This window comes from Schistocerca serialis, chromosome 3, assembly GCF_023864345.2.
Source record: "Schistocerca serialis cubense isolate TAMUIC-IGC-003099 chromosome 3, iqSchSeri2.2, whole genome shotgun sequence".
Lineage (NCBI taxonomy): Eukaryota > Metazoa > Arthropoda > Insecta > Orthoptera > Acrididae > Schistocerca > Schistocerca serialis.
The window spans coordinates 1,001,553,230-1,001,577,517 of NC_064640.1; positions in this window are offsets into that span (position 1 = coordinate 1,001,553,230).

The following is a 24,288-nucleotide window of genomic DNA, read 5'->3' on the forward strand; positions in this document are numbered from 1 at the left end:
TCCGAAACTGTTTCACTGCGGAAGATCGTACCACAGTACCTCCTTTCAATCATCACGGGACCCCGAAATGTCAGACCTACTGAGTTAAGTGACAGCAGAATAAAAAGCAAATACGAGGGGCGTTCAATAAGTAAAGCAACACTTCTTCTCCCCTTAAATCATGTTGGTCTTTTTCCCCACTCTTTTCCCTAATAAAACCTATTTTTCAACAACTCCGTTCAATGCGACCGCTTACGCCACATCACTGAGAGGACCAGTATGCCCGCATGGTACCACTCTACTGGTCAACGTCAGAGCCATTGTCTTCCTACATCAACAAACTCTCCATCATTCACGTACTATTTCCCGCAGAGTGCATCTTTTATTGGGCCAGACAGATAGAAGTCGGAATGTGCGAAATCCGGGCTGTAGGGGGGATGAGGATGAAGAGTCCAGTCATGTTTTGTAAGCTCCTCTCGGGTGCACAGGCTTGTGTGAGGACTTGCGGTGTCATGGAAAATGATGTCATTTAGCATTTTTGTGGCGACGAACACAAGACGTCGTTTCTTCAGTTTCCTGAGGGTCGCACAATGCTCTTCGTAGTTGATCGTTGCACCATGAGAGGGGAGATCAAACCGAAGAACTCCGTCAGAGTCCCAGAAGACGGTCACCATGAGTTTACAAGTTGAGGGTGTGGCTTTGAACTTTTTCTTCGCAGAAGAGATAGTGTGGCGCCACTCCATGGATTGCCGTTTGTTTACGGTTCGAAGCGATGAAACCATGTTTTGTCGCCTGTGATATGTTCGACAAAAATTGTACCGCACAGGTGGTCCTTCGTTACGCTTATAGTACGTATTTTGTTAGGCGGCGAGGAAGCCAGCAGGTACCCAAACAGGTGGACGACTGTTCCAGCACTACCAACAGAGACGTGTAGTTGAGCCTCGAGGTGTTTGATTGTGAGCCGTCGATCGTCTCGAATGAGAGTGTCCGCACGTTCCAGATTCGCATGACTCACAGTTGTTTGGGGTCCGCTGGCACTTGGGAGATCGAACAGCTTTGCGCGACGTAGTTGCGATGATGACAGACGCCTCGCTCAACGAATCGTGGTGCTTTTGTTCACTGACAGGTCTCTGTAGACATTTTGTAAACCCCTATCAAAATATCTGCGATGCTCTGATTTTCCTCCAAAAGAAACTCAATGAAAGCTGTCTGCGTCGGACGCTCCACCGTTACAGACTCCATTTTAAAGGCTACGTATGGCGCCGCCTGCTATCGGAACTTCATGAAATTAAAGTGGCTGATGCGGGAATATTACACGCTGTGTCACAACAAAATCCATATTTTTTTCAACCGAAATTGGCCGAGATAAACGTGCTGCATTACTTATTGAACATCCATCGTAAACAGCTAATTAGAGAAAGCCGTTCGATTCTGATGAGACGTATGTACTATTCTGCACATATTATGCCAGAGGACACGTTACCTTTCTAGCTGAGTTTATCGTAGCTCACTGGAGCAGCGAACAGTTCCTATCGACTATAAATAGGTGCCGATTATCCTCAGTTTCAGGAAGAGTCGTCGGACTATTAATTATACACTCCTGGAAATTGAAATAAGAACACCGTGAATTCATTGTCCCAGGAAGGGGAAACTTTATTGACACATTCCTGGGGTCAGATACATCACATGATCACACTGACAGAACCACAGGCACATAGACACAGGCAACAGAGCATGCACAATGTTGGCACTAGTACAGTGTATATCCACCTTTCGCAGCAATGCAGGCTGCTATTCTCCCATGGAGACGATCGTAGAGATGCTGGATGTAGTCCTGTGGAACGGCTTGCCATGCCATTTCCACCTGGCGCCTCAGTTGGACCAGCGTTCGTGCTGGACGTGCAGACCGCGTGAGACGACGCTTCATCCAGTGCCAAACATGCTCAATGGGGGACAGATCCGGAGATCTTCCTGGCCAGGGTAGTTGACTTACACCTTCTAGAGCACGTTGAGTGGCACGGGATACATGCGGACGTGCATTGTCCTGTTGGAACAGCAAGTTCCCTTGCCGGTCTAGGAATGGTAGAACGATGGGTTCGATGACGGTTTGGATGTACCGTGCACTATTCAATGTCCCCTCGACGATCACCAGTGGTGTACGGCCAGTGTAGGAGATCACTCCCCACACCATGATGCCGGGTGTTGGCCCTGTGTGCCTCGGTCGTATGCAGTCCTGATTGTGGCGCTCACCTGCACGGCGCCAAACACGCATACGACCATCATTGGCACCAAGGCAGAAGCGACTCTCATCGCTGAAGACGACACGTCTCCATTCGTCCCTCCATTCACGCCTGTCGCGACACCACTGGAGGCGGGCTGCACGATGTTGGGGCGTGAGCGGAAGACGGCCTAACGGTGTGCGGGACCGTAGCCCAGCTTCATGGAGACGGTTGCGAATGGTCCTCGCCGATACCCCAGGAGCAACAGTGTCCCTAATTTGCTGGGAAGTGGCGGTGCGGTCCCCTACGGCACTGCGTAGGATCCTACGGTCTTGGCGTGCATCCGTGCGTCGCTGCGGTCCGGTCCCAGGTCGACGGGCACGTGCACCTTCCGCCGACCACTGGCGACAACATCGATGTACTGTGGAGACCTCACGCCCCACGTGTTGAGCAATTCGGCGGTACGTCCACCCGGCCTCCCGCATGCCCACTATACGCCCTCGCTCAAAGTCCGTCATCTGCACATACGGTTCACGTCCACGCTGTCGCGGCATGCTACCAGTGTTAAAGACTGCGATGGAGCTCCGTATGCCACGGCAAACTGGCTGACACTGACGGCGGCGGTGCACAAATGCTGCGCAGCTAGCGCCATTCGACGGCCAACACCGCGGTTCCTGGTGTGTCCGCTGTGCCGTGCGTGTGATCATTGCTTGTACAGCCCTCTCGCAGTGTCTGGAGCAAGTATGGTGGGTCTGACACACCGGTGTCAATGTGTTCTTTTTTCCATTTCCAGGAGTGTATGTCTGTAATTCTACATCATTCTGTAGTAGACTAATAGAGCACGTTTTATATTCTCATATTATGACCTTCCTGGAGAACGAGAATCTCTGTTTCAATCAACGTGGATTACGCAGACTTCTTGTGGAAACAAGTTCGCTCTGTTCCTTTGATATCGAGACTACCGTAATAACAGCAGCCAGGTGACGTCGTGTTTCTTCCTTTCCTCAGGTTTTTCGTTACAGCTATACACTATCGCTTAATGAACGAAATACGAGCTTAGGGAATATTTGACTAGCGTTGTGGTTGGTTCAGAATCTCCCAGCATGTAGAAACCAACACGTAGTTCGAACTACTTCTAATATATGCATAAACGTCTGTACACATAAACAGACTGACGGATAGGGTATGCAGCAATCAGCGAATGTTTACTAATGACAATGTACCGTACAGGATAATGTCGTCTTTGAGTGACTGTAGGAGGATACAGGACGACTTGACAGAATTTCTATTTGGTGCGATAGATGGTAGTGGGCTCTAAATGTGAAAAAATTAATGCAGATGAGAAGGAAAACAATCCTATAATGTTCGAATATTGTATTAGTGGTATGCAGCTTGACACAGCCACAACGATTAAATATCTACTCGTAACGCTACAGAGTGACTTGAGTACCCATTCCTGAGTAGTGCTCGAGTATCTGAGATCCCCATCATATCGGATTAAAGGAAGACATCGAAGCTGTTCAAAGGTCTGCTGCTATATTTGTTACCGGTGGGTTCGATGAGCATGCGAGGAAATACTACGTGAACTAAAACGGAAATCCCTGGACGAACAGGGCATTCTTTAAATGAAAAATTGTTGAGGAAGTTTAGAAAAACGGCATTTGCGGCAGACTGCAGGACGCTCCCACTGCCACCTACACACATGTCGCGTTATGATCGCGAAGACAAGGCAAGTGAAATCAGGACTCAAACCAGAAGCATACAGACAGTCGTTTTTCCTCGCTCCATTTGCGAGTTGAACAGGAAAGGGAATAATTTGCAGCAGTACAAGGATGGGGAGAGTGTTGTACCTAGAGGATAGTGTACCTAGGAACACATATTGTTTTTTGGTCGGTTCTTCAATCTAGTGACTTTTAGAGTCATATGAAGGACTGCGCACTAGAGACCACCATAAGCAGGCAGTAAATACCATTTTCTACAGTTTTTGTTGTTGTTCGAAATACGGTTGTGTTTTGTGCAGAATTTGTAAATACCTCGATTTCTGCCTATTTAAGTACTACAGAGTATATTACAGCTAGTTCGAATACATTGCTAATTTTTCACGCACAGAATTTCATGGTGAGTAAAAGCCTATACATTTTAGACTATTTACGTAACACGTAAACAACTAAGCCATACTTCGTCGGTCGTGCACCATCTGGTAACTGAAACAGAAGATGGTCTTTAATCAAGAAATACGTGATACTTCCAAATGAACTGATTTTCTTTAATGTCTTAAGAATTTTATGTGTCCTGAAAATGAAAATTTGTGTTAGTTTCTAATAGCTTCTGTTTCAAAATGTATTTAGCTTGTAACTGGATTTTGATCAAACTTTTGCTTAATTTGATTTCATTTACTGTTTATTGTTGTGTAGTGTAATACCAATGTAAGATACAGACGATAAAATACAGTACCAACTAAATTTTTTCAGTTGCAATGATTTTAAATATCAATCGAATATTTGTTCCTAGGTACATGACCATGTCGTACATTATATCATGTTTTCACATGTGGAAAAGCCTTAATTTTCTAGAGTAATTTTTATAATTAGATGCCATCATTTAAAAATGTAATATGAAAAAACATTAAACTGTTTTTTCAGGGCTGCTAGAGGCGAAAGTCTGAAAAGTGTTCCAAAGTAGAACACCCTCTCCTACCTTCGGGCATGCACCATATGATAGTTTTAGAAATATGTATGTAGATATTGTTTTTGATGAAGGGAGTTGTACATAGCCGACACCGTTCACGATATACGTAAATAATATTGTGGACAAGATCGGCAGCCCATGAGGCGGGTAGTGCATAATTCTGTTTCAAGAGGGCGTGCTGGAGAGTAATGCCTTCCAATTTCTTATGTTGAAACTCTTAAAGAATGTTTTAAATAAAACAAACGTTATTAACATTCTTCATCTTAATTCTTCATGTCTGCATTTTTTTTTCTCAACATAGTCACCCACGCGACAAATACATTTGTCCCAACAAAAGACCAGTTTGCTGATGACGTCGCCGTAGAATGTTAGACTTTGTTGAAGGAATCACCTCTGCTTGCACCGCTCCATCACTATTAAAGTGAAGTCATCGAAGGTGTTCTTTAAGTTTCGGAAACAGATGGGGCCAAATCGGGACTGGATGGAGGATGATCGATGATAGAGAACCCAAGGCGTCGGATTGTTGCAGATGTCACAGCGCTCGTGTGTGGTTTGGTACTGTCGTATTGAAGGAGAGGGTGCCACACGTATGGACAAGACCTCCGAATTCGAAGCTCGATTACAGCCCGCTGTTTCTCAATCCGACATAGTTACGTTACACACCGCCATGTCACAAGCTACGTTTCAAAGCCCTCTAGCAGCAGATGGGTTGCAAATACGTAGACATAAAGAATAAAGATGTGAAATGTTAATAACGTTTGTTTCATTTAGAAGGCCTTAAGATTTTTTACATAAAAAAATCGGATGCAAGACTTTTCAGCATGCCCTCGTATATTGAAAGGTCAAGGCCAGAACATTGTAGCGAAATGCACAGACCCCTGAAGGGAAAAAAATGACACGGACAAGTGCTAGTAGGACACGCAATCCGCGCGTTCCGTACAGATTTAATTATGTATGTAGATAATAATAATATGTTCGTGTGACTCAATGGCCTTGTGCAACTCTTTCTGTTGGATGCCACTTCGATAACTTGCGTGTCCCTAACCAACTCCAGTTATACAAACGGTGAAAGGGGACCTAGAATTTAAAGTGGAATCCGAACCACGTGTTGTTTTTCCGAACCCTCACGTCGTTGGGAGGTAAAGGATAGGTTAAAACGAATACTGTAAATAATAAAGGTGTGACACAAAGTCACGCAACAGGATAGTGATTTTCCTAGTACATATGCATTGATCTCTAGTCAAGCTGGCCAGGTAGCAAAAAAACGTCATACAGCACGTTAAGAAAAACTCTACTGATCACAAAGTATGCACGACGCGTTTCAGTATTATTTCCATCTTCAGAAATCAATGTGCAAAGTTATAATAAGGACAAGAGAGTTACCAGTTGTGTACGCAACATGAGATGACAGACTACTGAAAAATCCGTTGTCCAGCCGCCATTTGATCCCGCGACCTCTCAGCTTCTAGACAGTCGCTTTACCGCCAGATCATCAGGGCCGATATGCATGTCGACAGTTCTACTATAGGTTTTTATGAGTGACTTTGTGAGTATCAAAATATGTGACATATACTCCTATATTTGATTGCGTTGACTTAGAAGCTTACATTATTTACACCACCAAGCGTCCTTGGACCTTAGTACTTCATATAAATTTCAACTTGACACCCTACCTTCCTTAGAAAAAGGGATCTTGACAGACAGGCAGACAGACGGATAGCAAGTGGTAAAAGATATTTTGTACAGTTACGAACTAACGGGAAGTATCCTACAGGTTCTGATGAATGAGTTTGGGAGTGTCAGAATATGTGGCGTAAGTGGCCGCATCTTTTTGCTGTTTTGGCTTTGTAGTTTTAATATTTCACGCCGCCGAAGGACCGTGGATCGTAATATCTCACATAAATTATAAGTAGTACTTCTTTCCATTCCTGAGAAAAAGAATTTTTAAGAGTCGGACAGACAGACGACAACAAAATGATCCTATAAAGGTCCGTTTTTACCGATTTAGTTACGGAACTGTAAAATCGAAGAGAACTGTGCATAAATAGGGTGAGAGACAAATTACTGTGCAGTTGCATTACTCTGTCACTATAAATAACCCTGCAATATCTGGGAGTACCCGTTCCCAATGACCTACAGTGAAAAAAAAAAAAAAACATAAAACTATTTGAAGCGAAAGCGGAGTTCATATGTCTGTTAAGTAAGGTGGAGTGTGTTATAGAGATGTTCACAAAACTACAGTGACAGACGCTTCAAGAGAGGCGTTACGCATTATCGTGAGGTTTTCTTAATAGTCGGAGAACTAATGTTTCAAGAACAGTTCGGCAACGTATTACTTCTATACAGTAATATTGTTGGTGTCATATATCATATTGTCTAGTGTTTTAATGAAATAGGTTTTTCCTTCATAAACGAGCATCAGTAATATCGGTTTTTAGCCTAATTGTGCTGTAAGTACTTAGATTAATTTATATATCACCAAGACGACTTCTTGCAGCTTATTTACGTTCCTGTGAATTTAGTGTATTCCTGCCGTTATTCATGTGTTCCCTATTTTTGTGTACAAACGAGTGTATACATTGTATACAAGTGTGTGCGTATCGTGGCCTGTTAGTATGCCAAGTTGCTGTTGCTCATCAGGTGCTGGCTGCTTACTGGTGTATTTAAAAACGCAGTGGTTCTTGTCTGTCATTCCCATCTCACTGGTTACAGGTTATTACAGTCTGTAAAATATGCGGCAGTTCCCAGGTGTCACATCCTCATACTTCACCCTCATGGGTGCCTATGGCATGATGATGTATAGAATAGATGCAACCTACCACATTAAGGTTTATTACATTATATTCCAATAAGTTTTTTTGTATATCTGTGCGACCAAATTTCCAAATAAGTTGGTTTGGAATTTTAAAGTTTTCGTGAAAACGCCTGAAATAGTTACTTTAATTGAAAAATTGTGAAAAGCTCTCGTAATTGCGCTAAAAATGACTTTGTAATTTTTTCGGTAATGTAAATTTTATTGAATGTGACGTCTATGGATATGTACTTATGTACCCAGCACGCTGGTTATTATGACCGAGGCTATTCTCTGGTGATCTGATTGTTTCGCCTGTAAACAAGGGTTTTGTTGTACGCGTGGAGTTCTGGTCTGTGAAGTCATACTTTGTTTATGTATCCACGCTATGGCGTGCGGATCGTGCAATGCTTTACTAGCATACGGAATGTGTTACGCCTGTGCACACTAGAGCTGGCTGTGTTTGCCTTAAGTTAATATCTATGTGGATGTCAAATACTCGGTCCATCATATGGTATACGTCTATCCCGTGGTGTGATGATTCTCCATTACTGATTCCGTAAGAATCTCAGTTAATGAACTCCAGTGTATTTCCGTAAGAATGTCAAGTATCGATATATGAACACATACGCCAACTGCTGACCGCTCATGCGACGGCTCGCTCTGCCGTTGAATGCTTGGCTGCTCAGTATTTCCTTCGATGTGCTTGAGCCACGACTGCACTGGTGGCATGTATGCATGTTAATAAAACTTTTCCGAAAGTACATAAACCAGTGCATACGTATTTTTTACCATTGCCATGTGAGTTTGTACACAGTGACAAAATGTCTTTCTAATGCATTATTTTTAGTTCATTGTAGATCCGATGATGAAATTCTTGGAAATCTTTGGTAAATTCCTATGGGACCAAACTGCTGAGGTCATCGGTCCCTAGGCTTATACACTACTTCAATCTAACTTACGCGATGGCCAACACACACACACCCATGCCCGAGGGAAGACTCGAACCTCCGACGCAGGGAGCCGCGGGAATCGTGTCAAAGCGACTCAGACCGCTCGGCTACCCCGTGCGGCTATCCGATGATGACAGCAAGATTGTGTCGAAACCGGTCATTGTGACATAAAATAAAAATACAAACGATCTAAGCTGCAGAAGATTTTCATATTCACATGTTACATTGCCCCAAATACATCTCGCAAAATGATTACGACCGAAAAATCAGAGGAATTAGAGCTCTTACTGAGGGTTACACATGCTGTCCCATACCAAGATCTTTCCGCAGTAAGAGTGGCGCATTGTCAGATGAGAGTACGTCTTCTGGGTATCCTGTAGGGACATTTCTGCTGCGCTACGGATAACAGGTGCATCTCAGTGTAGGAGTGAAATGGAGCAGCAACTATGAACTTCTTCCAAAGTTAAATGCACAAGACAGTACGATTCTTGTGAGAAATACATCTAAACTGTAAACATATTCACGGTGAAATTATGGCAGTATATGGACCAAATGCAATGTCACGTCCGGCCGTAGCGAATCGGTGGCGACAGTTTCATCAACGTCGCACAGACGTCGGCGATGCTGACCGGGAAGGAAGGCCATCGACATCGACCACGGACGGCAATTTCTGGCCAATCAAGGAACTGATTTGCAGCGACGATGAGGACGTTCACACAGCGCATCTAACCTAGGAACAGATTTCTGCCGCCGAGAAATTGAACGACAGATAAAACGCTCCGACCGTAGTTTACAGAAGCTTAGTGATTATGTTGAAAAACTGTGAAATGTATCTGTCTCACTTCGAAGTGTAGTACAGCATTCAATAAAAGATATTCGCTCTGCTATAATAGCGTTTAAATTACTTTTTGAAGTCCCATTGTCGATATCTTCGATCCCACGAAGCTACAATTCTTTATCCTCTGAGGCAAGAAATTTGTTTGTTATTCTACATAATATTCAGTTACAGCACAGATACCTTCCATATTAGATGAAATTTTCGTCCCACATAGCATTATTTTGTACTCGCAGAGAAACACGGCGTTGGCCAGGTATTTATTTATAGCTGTGCGTTCTCGCTCGTACCTGCATCTACATCTACATCTACGTGGTTACTCTGCAATTTACACTTAAGTGCCTGGCAGAGGGTTCATAGAACCATTTTCATAGTTCTCTACCATTCCACTCTCGAATGGCGCGTGGGAAAAAGTAACACCTAAATCTTTACGTTCAAGCTCTGATTTCTCTTATTTTATTATGTTCATCATTTCTCCCAAAATATTTTCGAATTAGAAGAGAAAGTTGGTGATTGAAATTTCGTACATAGTTCTCGCCGCAAAGAAAACCGCCTTAGTTTCAATGACTGCCACCCCAACTCGCGTATCATATCAGTGACACTCTCACCCCTATTACGCGATAACACGAAACCAGCTGCCCTTCTTTGCACTTTTTCGATGTCCTCCGTCAATCCTACTTGGTAAAGATCCCACACCGAGCAGCAGTATTCCAGCAGAGGACGGACAAGTGTAATGTAGCCTGTCTCTTTAGTGGGTTTGTCGCATCATCTAAGTGTTCTGCCAACAGAGCACAGTCTTTGTTTCGCCTTCCCCACAATAATATCTATGTGGCCTTTCCCATTTAAGTTGCTCATAATTGTAATTCCTAGGTATTTAGTCGAATTGTCAGCCCTTAGATTTGTGCGATTTATCGTATACCCAAAATTTATCGGATTTCTTTTAGTACCCATGTGGATGACGTCGCAGTTTTCTTTGTTTAGTGCCAATTGCCACTTTTCACACCATACATAAATTCTCTCTAGATCATTTTGTAATTGGAATTGATCGTCTGATGATTTTACTAAACGGTAAATTACAGTGTCATCTGCTAATAATCTAAGGGGGCTGCTCAGATTATCACCTAGATCATTTATGTAAATCAGGAGCAGCAGAGGGCCTATGACACTACCTTACGGAACTCCAGATATCACTTCTGATCTACTCGATGATTTACCGTCTATCACTACGAACTGTGATCTCTCTGAGAGGAAATCACGGATCCAGTCACACAATCGAGGCGATATTCCATATGCACGCAATTTGATTAATAGTCGCTTGTGAGGAACGGAATCAAAAACCTTCCGGAATTCCAGGCATATGGAATCGATCTGAGATCCCTTGTGGACAGCACTCATTACTTCATGGGAATAAAGAGCTAGTTGTGTTGCACAAGAACGATATTTTTTGAATCCGTGTTGGTTATGTATCAATAAGTCATTTTCTTCAAGGTGATTCATAATGTTCGAGTACAGTATATGCTCCAAAATCCTACCGCAAACCGAGGTCAGTGATATGGGTCTGTAATTCAGTGGGTTACTCCTATTTCCCTTCTTGAATATTGGTGTGACCTGTGCTACTTTCCAGTCTTTAGGAACTGACCTTTCGTCAAGTGAGCGGCTGTATATGATTGCTTAGAAAGGCACTATTGTGTCTGCATGCCCTGAAAGGAACCTGATTGGTATACCATCTGGACCGGAAGACGCCTTTCTTAAGTGATTTGAGTTGTTTCGCAACACCTAAGATATCTACTTTTGTCACTCATGCTAACAGCTGTTCTGGTTTCGATTTCTGGAATATTTACTTCGTCTTCGTTCGTGAAGGAATTACGGAAAACTGTATCTAGCAACTCCGCTTTAGTGGCACCATCATCGGTAACATTAACAATGAGTATCTGGCATTGTCCTCAATGTTTATGACGACAGACCTCCTGAACGGTGTGTCGTACAATGACATAATTTTGTAGGTGTATTCAGCGAATATGAGGATAATCTATGTGAAAATTATTGAGAATAGAGTTAGTAGCAAAAAAGTATTAAATTTAAACGCCATACATGATGCGGCAGTTATTCACTCATCTCATTGTTAATGACGTCGTATCTCGTGAACTACACCGCACGATCATACAGTTTTGCAGTTATAGTCAGTACTGTAGGCGCACACTGTCTGCAAAATGTGGCGACAATGTCGTTATTAGTAAAGAAACAATAAATTATTACGTCATGCCTCACGCGGGACTTGTACTGCATGAACTGTGGAAAAGTTGTAAACGGTAAACTTGCTGTTCCAGACTATTTCCGAACATTCTAGAACATCGCAGATCATTGGGGAACATACCGGAACATTATGCAATGTGGAATGCTCTCCAATACTCTCGAATGTTTTGAAATGTTCTAGAAATTTCTAGTGTGCGAAATTTCCAAAACATTATATCTTCTTTATAGGCACTGAAAGCTGGCTAAAGCCGGAGATAAGCTCAGCCGAAGTTTTTGCGAAGACCTTAACGGTGATCCGAAAGGATAGGCTAAACACGGTTGGCGGTGGCGTGTTTTTTGTTGCTGTTAGAAGTATTTTATCTTGTCGCGAAATTGAAGTAGATAGTTCCTGTGAGTTAGAATAAGCAGGGGTCATTGTTGGCAACCAGAACAAAATAATAATTGAATCCTTTTACCAGTCCCCCAATTCAGATGTTACAGTTGCTGAAAGGTTCAAAGAAAACTTGAGTTTGATTTCAAACACGTACGCGACACATACGATTATAGTTGGTGGTGACTTTAATTTACCCTCGATATTTTGGCGAAAATACAAGTTTAATTCCGGAGGTACGCATAACACATCATCTGAAATTGCACTAAACGCAGTCTCTGAAAATTATGTCGAGCAGTTACTTCATGAGCCCACGCGAACAGTAAACGGTTATGAAAACACACATGACCTCTTAGCAACAAATAATCCTGAGTTAATAACGAGCATCAAAACGAATACAGGGATTAGTGAACACAGGGTTGTCGTAGCGAGATTGAATACTGTAACCCCCAAATCCACCAAAAATAAACGAGAAATATACCTATTCAAAAAAGCAGATAAGCATTCACTTGACGCCATCCTGAGAGGCAATCTCCACTCCTTCCAAATTCTTGATATAAGTGTAGACCAGATGTGGCTTGAATTCAGAGATATAGTATCGGCAGCAATTGAGAGATTTATACCGAATAAATTAACAAACAACGGAGCTGATCCTCCTTGGTTCACAAAATGGGTCAGAATACTTTTGCAGAAACTACGAAACAAACATGTCAAATTTAAACAGACCCAAAATCCCCAAGATTGTCGAACTTCTACAGAAGTTTGAAATTTAGCGCGGACTTCAATGTGACGTGCTTATAACAGTTTCCACAACGAAACTTTGTCTCGAAACCTGGCAGAAAATCCAAAGAGATTCTGGTCGTATGTGAAGTATGTTAGTGGCAAGAAACAATCAACGCCTTCTCTGCTCGATAGCAATGGAGATACTATCGAAGACAGTGCTGCCAAAGCAGAGTTACTAAACACAGCCTTCCGAAATGCCTTTACAAAAGAAGACGAAGTAAATATTCCAAAATTCTAATCAAGAACAGCTGCCAACATAAGTAACGTAGAAGTAAATATCCTCGGTGTGGTGTCACCGCCAGACACCACACTTGCTAGGTGGTAGTTTTAAATCGGCCGCGGTCCATTAGTATATGTCGGACCCGCGTGTCGCCACTGTGTGATCGCAGACCGAGCGCCACCACAAGGCAGGTCTCGAGATACGGACTAGCACTCGCCCCAGTTGTACGGACGACGTAGCTAGCGATGCACACTGACGAAGCCTCGCTCATTTGCAGAGCAGATAGTTAGAATAGCCTTCAGCTAAGTCAATGGCTACGACCTAGCAAGGCGCCATTAGTAACATTGCATGTATCTAAAGAGTCTCACTTGTATCGCCACAATCTCCAGATGTACCAAAAGGATGGATTAAAGTTAAGTATTCCAGAAGCTACGTACTTTTCTTTATAGCATTCATTACGTATCCTGTTTCAGACCTCACGCCATCCTGCTTTAGCTTAGCGCGTGCCTTTCAGCTTCCTCTCATTGTGTCTAGGCTGTTTTGTCTAGACACAACACTCGGAGTAGTGAAAGAACTTAAATTATTTAACAAAGCAAGTTTTCTGGTCCAGACTGTAAACCAATTAGGTTCCTTTCATAGTATGCTGATGCATTAGCTTCATACTTGACTATCATATATAACCATTCGCTCGACGAAAGATCCCTACCCAAAGACTGGAAAGTTACACAGGCCTCAAAAATATTCAAGAAAGGTAGTAGGAGTAATACACTTAATTACAGGCCCATATCATTAACGTCGATATACAGCAGGATTCTGGAACATATATTGTGTTCGAACATTATGAATTACCTAGAAGAAAACGGTCTAATGACACACAGTCAACATGCGTTTAGAAAACATCGTTCTCGTGAAACACAACCAGCTCTTTATTCTCATGAAGTGTTGAGTGCTATTGACAAGGGATTACATATCGATTCCGTATTTCTGGACTTCCAGAAGGCTTTTGACACTGTACCACAAAAGCGGCTTATATTGAAATTGTGTGTTTATGGAATATCGTCTCAGTTATGTGACTGGATTTGTGACTTCCTGTCAGAGAGCTCACAGTTCGTAGTAACGGACGGAAAGTCGTCGAGTAAACCAGAAGTCATTTCTGGCGTTACCTAACGTAGTGCTACAGGCCTTTTCTCTTCCTTATCTATATAAACGATTTGGGAGACAATCTGAGCAGCCGTCTTAGGTTGTTTGCAGTTGACGCCGTCATTTATCGACTAATAAAGTCATCATAAAATCAAAACCAATTGCAAAACGATGTAGAAAAGATGCCTGTATGGTGCGAAAATTGGCAGTTGACCCTAAATAACGAAAAGTGTGAGGTCATCCACAAGAGTACTGAAAGGAAAGTAACTTCGGTTACACGATAAACTAGTGAAATATAAACGCCGTAAATTCAACTAAATATCTAGGAAATACAAATACAAACAACTTAAAATGGAAGAACACATATAAAATATTGTGGGGAGCCGGCTGTTGTGGCCGAGCGGTTCTAGGCGCTTCAGTCCGGAACCGCGCGACTGTTATGGTCGCCGTTTCGAACCCTGCCTCGGGCATGGATGTGTGTGATGTCCTTAGATTATTTAGGTTTAAGTAGTTCTATATTCTAGGGGACTGATGACCTCAGATTTTACGTCCCATAGTGCTCAGAGCCATTTGAATCATTTTGTTGTAAGGAAGGCTAACCAAAGACTACATTTTATTGGCAGGACACTTAGAAAATGTAATAGAGCTACTAAGGAGACTGCCTACACTACGTTTGTCCGACCTCTTTTGGAATACTGCTGCGCGGTGTGGGATCTTTACCAGATAGGACTGACTGAGTACATCGAAATAGTTCAGAGAAGGGCAGCACGTTTTGTATTATCGCGAAACATGGGAGAGAGTGTCACTGAAATGATACAGGATTTGGGCTGGACATCATTAAAAGAAAGGCGTTTTTCGTTGCGACAGAATCTTCTCACGAAATTTCAATCAGCAACTTTCTCCTCCGAATGCGAAAATATTTTGTTGATACCGACTTACATAGGGAGAAAGGATCACAACGATTAAATAAGGGAAATCAGAGCTCGCACGAAAGATATATGTGTTCGTTTTTTCCGCGCACTATACGAGATTGGAATAATGAGAATTGTGAAGATGGTTCGATGCACCCTCTGCCAGGCACTTAAATGCGATTTGCAGATTATCCATGTAGATGTAGATGGAAAGTACGCCCGTCAGGTAAAAACGGGATCCTTCTTCATGGATGGTAGACAGAACGCTACCACACGATATATCTCCCTTGATCGTACGGGCACTCGTTCCTGAGTTTTAGCGGCAAGCAAATTGTACATTTGCTTTTATAATATAAATATTTATATTGATTACCAAACCGAATATGTCACATGGGAACGATCCCGGTGACAGCGTGTGTTGGCCACTATTTCGAGCTTATCTCGTACGCTTTTGCCATCGAAACGGTTAAAGTGTAAACTGGCGCGTAACCTTGAAATAAGGGCATCTCTTTGCTCCCAAAAGTTGGTCATTTCTGCTTGAACTCGCATTGCAAACGCTCATGTACGGTTACATAATAAAAGTCTGTTACTGCTTTGTGTTTTTCCAAGCACTCGAGCATTTCATAATCTGTGAGTGCTGACCTACACGTATCACCATTTTTCCATCGAAAGATGAACTGGAGATTGTCAGTACTTTTACATTCGCCGATGTATTAACTCTACATTTGTCTTTGGAGTGTATTATTGTATCCATGACTTGCCTAAACACACATGCTTATGTCAGAACTTCTTCGGGTTATGCTTTAATATCCTTGAGTGTTTCTGGTATGGAGTCAACAAATGTTGTACCAATGAAGCACACTGAATTTTTCATGTTTACAATTTAATTCGGTACAGTATGTGTTATCCTTGATAACTGACTAAGGCACTAACTTTATGTTCGAATTATTACAATTGTGAGGACTGTTACGCATAAAGATGGTACGACCTAGTGTAATACACCCACAATTGAAGAGGAGGATGGGAGGGTACACAGAACACTGTAATACACCCACAATTGAAGAGGAGGATGAGAGGGTACACAGAACGATAGGAAAAGTGCTGAGTTGTTACATAAATAGTTGCCATAGCGGCTGGGACGCTCATGTGCCATATATAGTAGCAGGTTATAAAATAAAGATCCTTTAAAATACAGGCATATCTACATAAGAAACTGTTTTTGGCAAAAATACGCCCTTACCTTTAGAATTATGCAAACCATCACCAGAAGAAGACATACCTTCTGCTCGAAATTTTGCTAAAAGTTTAAAATGCATCTGGGGCCAGGTTAAAAAAAAATGAATACATAGGCTCCGAAACAGCAGGAATGCACTCACAACAAAAAGTCAAAATTGCCCAAGAACCACGATGGGCAGTGGCTAATCTTAAGAAACCCCTCCGTTCTAAATGGAGAAACGAAGTAGTTCACTTCGCATAACCTTCCGTTCTAAAAGGAGAAACGAAGTAGTTCATTTCGCATAACCGGGGACGTTATCAGGCTGTCTAGATGACACCTCCAGTTAATGCCAAACTGCAACTGCCGACCTTCTTCCAAAGGGGAAAATGAAGTGACTGGAAAAAAGAGAAAGAAAGGAAAAAGCAACCAAATGAAGCAGTATTTTACAGTTATTAAGGTGCAGCGACACGCCTTGAAGTGAAGAGATGGACTTGCACGTTAGCTGAGGACACAGTACATACGTGAATTTTATGCGTTTTCTTATTAACTGAGAGCGGTATTTGTGAGTATGTATTATGATTATGTCGTTTTTTGTGTTCCTTTTATGAAAGAGGCACACGACTGAGCGTGAAGGAAACAGCTTTGTTTAGGTTCCAGGAACTTTCGGGAGAAATATTTGTTCGTAATAGTAATGGAACCTTAGCGTCTTTGGAGTCTGGTCCCTTCAATCCCACAAACCAACCAACTTTAGCGTCTATCGTTCAGCTGGTAGGAAACACTGATATTTTGTAGCGCAGTACGTTTATAGTTTTGTTAATAAGTAGTTGTGCAGACTTGCAACAGCATATAGGTTGGCAGAATATGAGAGTGAGTGTGTGTATGCGTGTCACACTTTGACATTCAGCTTTAAGATTAAAGAGTCTGTACAAGGAATTTTTGTTAATGTGATTTACACATTTACGATGATTGGAGATCTGAGGAAGTACTACTCTCCATCGCGAATCGTTGTAGTATTGACACCAAATCACCGCGCGCCTCACAAAATAGCTACACGCATTCCCTGAGCCATGCGAAGAAGCCACCAAGTGTGCTAGCGAGGTAATTACGAGTGGAATCAATTTCTTTCTGTTGATAGGGTCACATCAGCTGTTCTCAGTGGCAAAATCAGTTGTCGTCGTTAGCACTTGCCACTGACGAGGTCATTTCGGTGGTGCTCAGCGACTAGAACTGCAGGGCCGAGGGTTGTTGATAAACGGTACACATTTCGTCCTTTTGGGACTTTCCTTCCGATTACCCGGAACCACAACTCTAGACACCACATAGTCGTTGATCTACCCACCCTAACGAAAATCTAACTTACTTAAAGGCATAATAGAGGCGATACTTCTCACTTCTCTGGATCGGGTGACAGTTGCACAAAATAATCGCGTGACGATGGAACACCTGCTCCACCATGTGAAAAAATATCGAAACGAATATCGCCACCGGCTCATCACCATAGGAACTACCACGTCAGTTGCTTGTGTAGTTCTGATGATAATAAGTATTATGTAGCACCGCCTCTGGCATAGAGTTGCCCAAGTCCCTCCTTTAACCTGCAAGGTCTATAGTAGTCATGTCGGAAGCAATCAAGAGTTTGTTCAGCCTAAGAGAGGGAAGTAAGTAGTGCAAAAACAAGACGTAAAAACTCTGTGTTTTAACGTCGAAGGAGTGAAATAGTGTACGCAGTGTGATATTGAAATGAGGAGGAGGACACACAGAGGAGAAAGTTAATCAAGAAGTGTTTACTCCGGACTCGTGCAACAAAATGTAAACTGTAAGTATGTTACTGTTTCTGTTGCAGCTAGTCTCTCAGCTAGCTATCAAGTAGGTCATATGTTCTAAAAGAAAATGAATGGCATGTATCAGGGAAGGGGCCGAAAGCTGTAATCATAGCGCAGTTACTGTTACTAGCTACAGCCAACGACCTACCAATACAGAAGCCAGAACTGACGCGGCTGCTCTCACACAGGCCCCTTCCACAAGAAGATACCCGCGTCTGGAACACTGTCCAACTTTCAGGAAGCGGCCATCCTATCCGGTAGGTTCAACACGGAGTAACGAGGTCAGCTCTAGACAGCTATATTTAAACTGCCAGAACCAGCCTGTGATCAATTGGACAGCTGGGCCATGCTAAGACATCCAGCCTGTGCCGATCATCACTGTACTTAGGACGCAGCCGCCACCGTCGTCTCAGACCCTGGACCGCCTCCATTGCCTGACCATCCACGACCATAGCAGACAGTATTCTGACGCAGCTTCATGGTGCGTGGCTTGAAGAGAGATGCAGCAATCTGCGCATCCTGGGGGACCGACCCACCCTTGGCTATAATGCTCCAAACGTTCTCGACTGGGGAGAGATCCGGCTACCTTACTGGCCACGGTAGGATTTTGCAAGGACGAAGACAAACAATAGAAACCCTCACCGTATGCGGGTGGGTATTATATTGCTGAAATGTAAGCCCGGGATGACTTGCCTTGAACAGAAACGAAACGGGGGCGTAGAACATCGTCGACGTACCACTGCGCCGCGAGTGACAACCAAAGGGATCCTGCTATGAAATGAAATGCCACCCCAGAATATCATTCCTGGATGTCGGGCCATATTTCGAGTCACAATCATGTTGTTGTGCCACCACTGTATGGAGGGTCTCCAGAAACGTCTTTCCTGGCCATCATGGAATGGGACTGTCTTCAGTGATGAGTGCCGCTTCAAACTAAGACCCGATGACCAATGAAGTCGTATCTGTGACTTCCTTGACAGTGTTGGGACAGCAATCTACGGCCCTACAGCCAGGAGTGACGGTCTGGGGAACGATTCCTTTTCGGGACTGATGACAGCAGTTAAGTCCCATAAGATTTCACACACATTTGAACATTTTTCACACATTCCTTTCATAGCAGGCCCCCCTCTAGTTGTCATCTGCGGCAACCTACCAGCACAGCGGTATGTCGGTGAATATTCTATGCCCCGTTTCGTTGCCTTTCATGGTAAGCCATCCTGGGCTTACATTTCAGCAAGATAATGCCTGCCCGCAGACGATGAGAGTTCTGCTACTTGTCTTCGTGCTTACCAAACCCTACCTTGGCCAGCAAAGTCGCTGGATCTCTTGCCTATTGAAAACATTTGGAGCATTATGGGGGGGCCCTCCAGCCAGATCGCTATTTTGACGATCTGACGCGCCAGTTGGGCACGATAACCCTCAGCAGGTCATTCAACAATTCTATCCTTTAGTGACAAGCCGAATAAATGGTTGCACAATAGTCGTATGTGGACCAATGCGTTACTGACTTGCTTAGTTTGCGAAACCCTTTCTTCTGAATAAATCATCCACTTATTTTTTAATTGCAGTCATTTGTATATCTGTCTACCGATTTCCGTTCCATTCGGATAATTGCTACGTGAAACGCCTCTTTTACTCCCAATTCTCTGAAGACAACTTTCGAAGAAAGACCAATAGTTTTCTGGGTAGTACAAGGGTCCACTTATAGACGTACAATGTTAGAGGGACGTGTCGTGAAGCCACTGTGATAGGTGAGCCTTTGCTTCCAACGCCAAGGCCGTGTGGCAGTGAGGGTATTGTCGCCGAAGCAACACACATTGCAGTATGAAGGTCAACTCTCCTTGCGTAGCAAAACACCGACGAAGTAAGTTCCTCTGACTTCTCTCACGCTCATCGGATTCCTGCGCTTTTTTATCGTTATAGGTTCTGCATTGAAATACGTTAATATTATATGCAGTTCTTACCAGGATCCATGTATTCATTTTTTTCCAATGACCAGCCCAGATCTGGAATCGATCCACGGTCGCGATATTCCTGTTAAGCCCTGCACGTAGGATCGAACCGATGCCACTGATCCAGAACATTTGTAATTACATTAGTCCGCGCAGTTTCAGTTGAATCACTGAGTAATATTAATCTGTCCACCGTATTTTATGCAGTTATTTCTGCTGGTCGCACAAATACAGTAGGAAGAAGTAATGAGTCATGAGCAATTAACGGATCTCTCTTGTGACCAGCAGAGGAGTAGTACCGTGCACCCTCTTACTCTACCCCTTCAGTGGCGTTGTTGAAGCTCATTTAGGCTAGAAGGAACATTCTAACCTCTAGTAGGCAGAATATAATGTCAGCGTCGCAGTGAGGTTTAGATGGCTTCCAAGACATATTGGCAAGTTCGAATGATCCTGAAATATTGATACGATCAACTTTAAGAAACGATAGAACTTAAACGTTTCAATCACACCAACTGCACCCTCCCTCCAACGAGTAACACTTAGTTAATCCATATCTGATAACAGGACAAGGCGCTGTGAATTACAGAAAAATTTGGAAATTTGTGGTAAGAGCCTATGAGACCTAACTGCTGAGGCCATCGGTCCCTAAGCTTATACACTACTTAATCTAACTTAAACTAACTGACAGTAAGGACAACACACACACAACCATACCCGAGGGAGGACTCGAACCTCCGACGGGGGGAGCAGCGCGAACCGTGGCAAGGCGCTTTAGACCTCACAAATTACACAGGAAAAAGAAGATAGAAGTGTTATTAGCTTCACTGGAACACAAATAACTACATACATTAGGAAAGAAAGTTCACAGATCATGAAAACAAGCCAAATGCTCGCGTAGGTTTCTCAGAAAAAATCTCTGAACTATTTTTCGGGAGCAGCGAAATTCAAATATTAATCCAGCCACCCCGTTATGTTCTTCTTCCGTTTACGAAATCACTCCTTGTGAAAATGGGGACGGCTCCTTATACATAAATATTACATTTACTTTAAAACTGAAGCGTCATTTTATCGCTGCAATCTGTTGTATTCCAGACGAGTTTCATCTTTTCCATTATTGCGTATTCAGCACCTCATAACTTTTACTAGAGACTTTTTTTGCAGAATTGTGTCACTCCAGAGATATCGGCCGGTGTAGATTAAAATGAGACACCCTGTATACTTGCTGTGGAAAATAGCCACACATACAAACTTCAGACGCAAATGCAGTCTCTGGAAAAAACGATAATGACGTCTGAGCAGAACTGATATTGAACTTTTCTCCAAAAAGAAATTGTAAACTGCTCATTTGACGAACATCTGTTACACTATAATTACACAAAAACTTTTTAAACTTTAATTGCTTCTACAGCTACAGTGCAAGTAAAGTTACTACACGGAAGAATTGTGTGTGAGACTTGGGTAGCTGCACTGGGGATGGATGTTCACCAGTTATCAGACCAGTGTAAATCAATATTGAATATGGATGTGTTAAAGCTAGTTGTTATATTATCCACATATATTCATTATGCATCTTCAATCTACATTAATATTTGTATTTTACAAGTTACAGCACGGTATGTGGAAGAGGATACATGTTGTACCATACTCACTGCCCCTCCCTCCTTCCTTATTCCACCTGTGGATGGAACGCCACTAGAAAGATTGTCTGTACACGTCAGTGTAAGCGCGATTATTTTAAACAAATTAACCATCCTAGTCGTTATTCGAGATAAATGTATCTTGAGGGGCATTAGAACGTAGACTGTCGTAATTCTGAAGTCAGACTGTCTGTAACGTATAACGTGTTTCTTGTAGCGATATCCTCTAGAGTTTAAAGAGCAGTTCGACCTTTCAGTAGCTATACACTCCTGTGATGAACTGTGCAACTTTTCTATGAATCTGCTCTATCGCATGCGTTAAATCAACTCTGTAAGGTGCCAAGTACACGAAGAGTACGAAAGTATATCTCGAACAAGTGTTATATAATAGTCCTTCGTCTTATGTTGTTGTTCGACTATAAATCACTTAGAACAGAAAATCGTAACAACTTGGTGAGTCCGGGTGGCACATTGTTGATCGTGGATACGGTATAGAGTCTTTTTGCCTATTTACGCCTAATGAATTACATACAGTTATATTCAGGATTAGTTGCTAGTCTTTTAACTATGCGTTGATACCAAAGACGTGAGACTCTTCCTAGGCAAATAAATTTGGGGGGGGGGGATTAATAGCATAATAAAATAAACTGAACTCCTTCGAAGCATACGATTTATTACTACAACTGGAGTACCAAAAGGTTACCTCTGATCCTTGACGTTGTTCGTTATAGACAAATTGTTTGATCGAAGTACACTATTAAAATTTAAGGAAATGAAGACAGTCTTCAACGAAAAATCTGCTATGGCCGACACACTGTCCAACTAATAGTTCCAGAATATTAGTGGTGTCCTCTTGCCTTCCTCCGACCTAAGTCACCTCACCTGTCGATCTAGAAAGAAGAGAACCAACTGTTTGATGTGAAATCCAAATCTGAGTGCGGCGCGGCCTTTCATACATATACGGAGTATTGACGGACGTGAAAATAATGGTGCGTTCCAGAAAGAAATATCTTAGGTTTAACCAGGGATCGAAATTCCTGCCCCTTAAATTACAACCGTAGTAATAAACCAATTAAGCTAACGAGCAAGATAATTCACGAAGTCGCATAGTAATAAGTGAGACATGAGACCAAGCGAGGGACTGCAGCGATACGCGTGATCGAGAATGCTGAATTTAAACGCTAAAATGTCTGTGATGATCTAAATTTACCGTACTTTTTGTGCAGTAGTTCACAGAAATATCAGAATGCCTAATTCGGTAGCGCCACGCCATTTTCGTGTTGCAATCTACACGCAAACTAAAACGGAACTGTGTCCCTGCGAAACTCACTTTCTATGTGAGTTTGTACATACATCTTTTCTCAGCAGACCACCATTCAGTATATGGCCGCGAGTGTTGATATTTACCTTCCCTCAAACACTTGTGAATTAAACAGCGTGAAAGCTATCTTCAGAATTAATTCATGCGTACGCCGATCTGCTACCTTGTTTCGGAGAGGAATGTGTACAGGATTCAAATGAATGGTTTTAAAGTCTCCACATTTCTTCTGAAAATTTCGCTATTATCGTTTCGCGAGAATGGAGTTCTTTCTCCTCCGGCGTAATGCAAAAAATTACAGTACATATTAAAACTGCATTCGAGTTGTCTAAATGGACCACTTATAGCTGTGTCTGTTCCTCAATAAGCTCTGTTGATTGTGATTACGAAATGTTACGTTAGGGTTGTAATGATTATCATCGCTATCATCTGCTAACCTTCTCGGAGATTGTCTGAGGTGCAAAAATTTGTAACGAGATCCATTCAGCCTCTTGAGATCATTTGCCAAGCCGTTTGAACGAATATGCAGCAGTAGTGGACACAAGCCACCACAGTAGTGTCAAAGCTGAACCCTTTCAGTAAGTAATAGTCATACGTTATGCATTTCAAAGATTAAGGGTAATGTAGTGGATTGCAAAATAAGTCGCGTGAAAATTTTCATACAGTGTTTTCTCTCATATACGCATTTCTCTACTAAATGCATGCGTATAAATCTCTGTAAGCTACTTGTGTCTCCTGAACTCGACTTTTAGGTTAATTCCACTCCATCTGATTCCTCATCGTCATTATTCTCACATATTTGTCGGCGTCATACCTTATCACTGATGAGCTTATTGAAAACGGTCAGGTTATCGTTACAGGTCATGCACATCCTCGTTAATATATCCGAATTTAAGTGAGCTACCATTCTGTAGCAAAACTATCATTTTCTCGCCAACCTTCTGGACTTTTTTACGCCTTTGAAGCGCTTGTACCTTCCTTTAAAAACAATAATGACCAGAAGACAATACTGAAGTTTTGTGCAGGATACCTTACAAGTCTCCACACAAAGTATAGTAATAAGCGCCTTCCGTTACTGTTCCAAAAACGGAACAATAATAATCTTAATATTAGTTCTACCACTATAAATGTCATTTTCGTACTTTTATCGTGGACTGGTGACAAAAGGAAGGGTGTTTCCATAAGAAAAACGTTGCCATG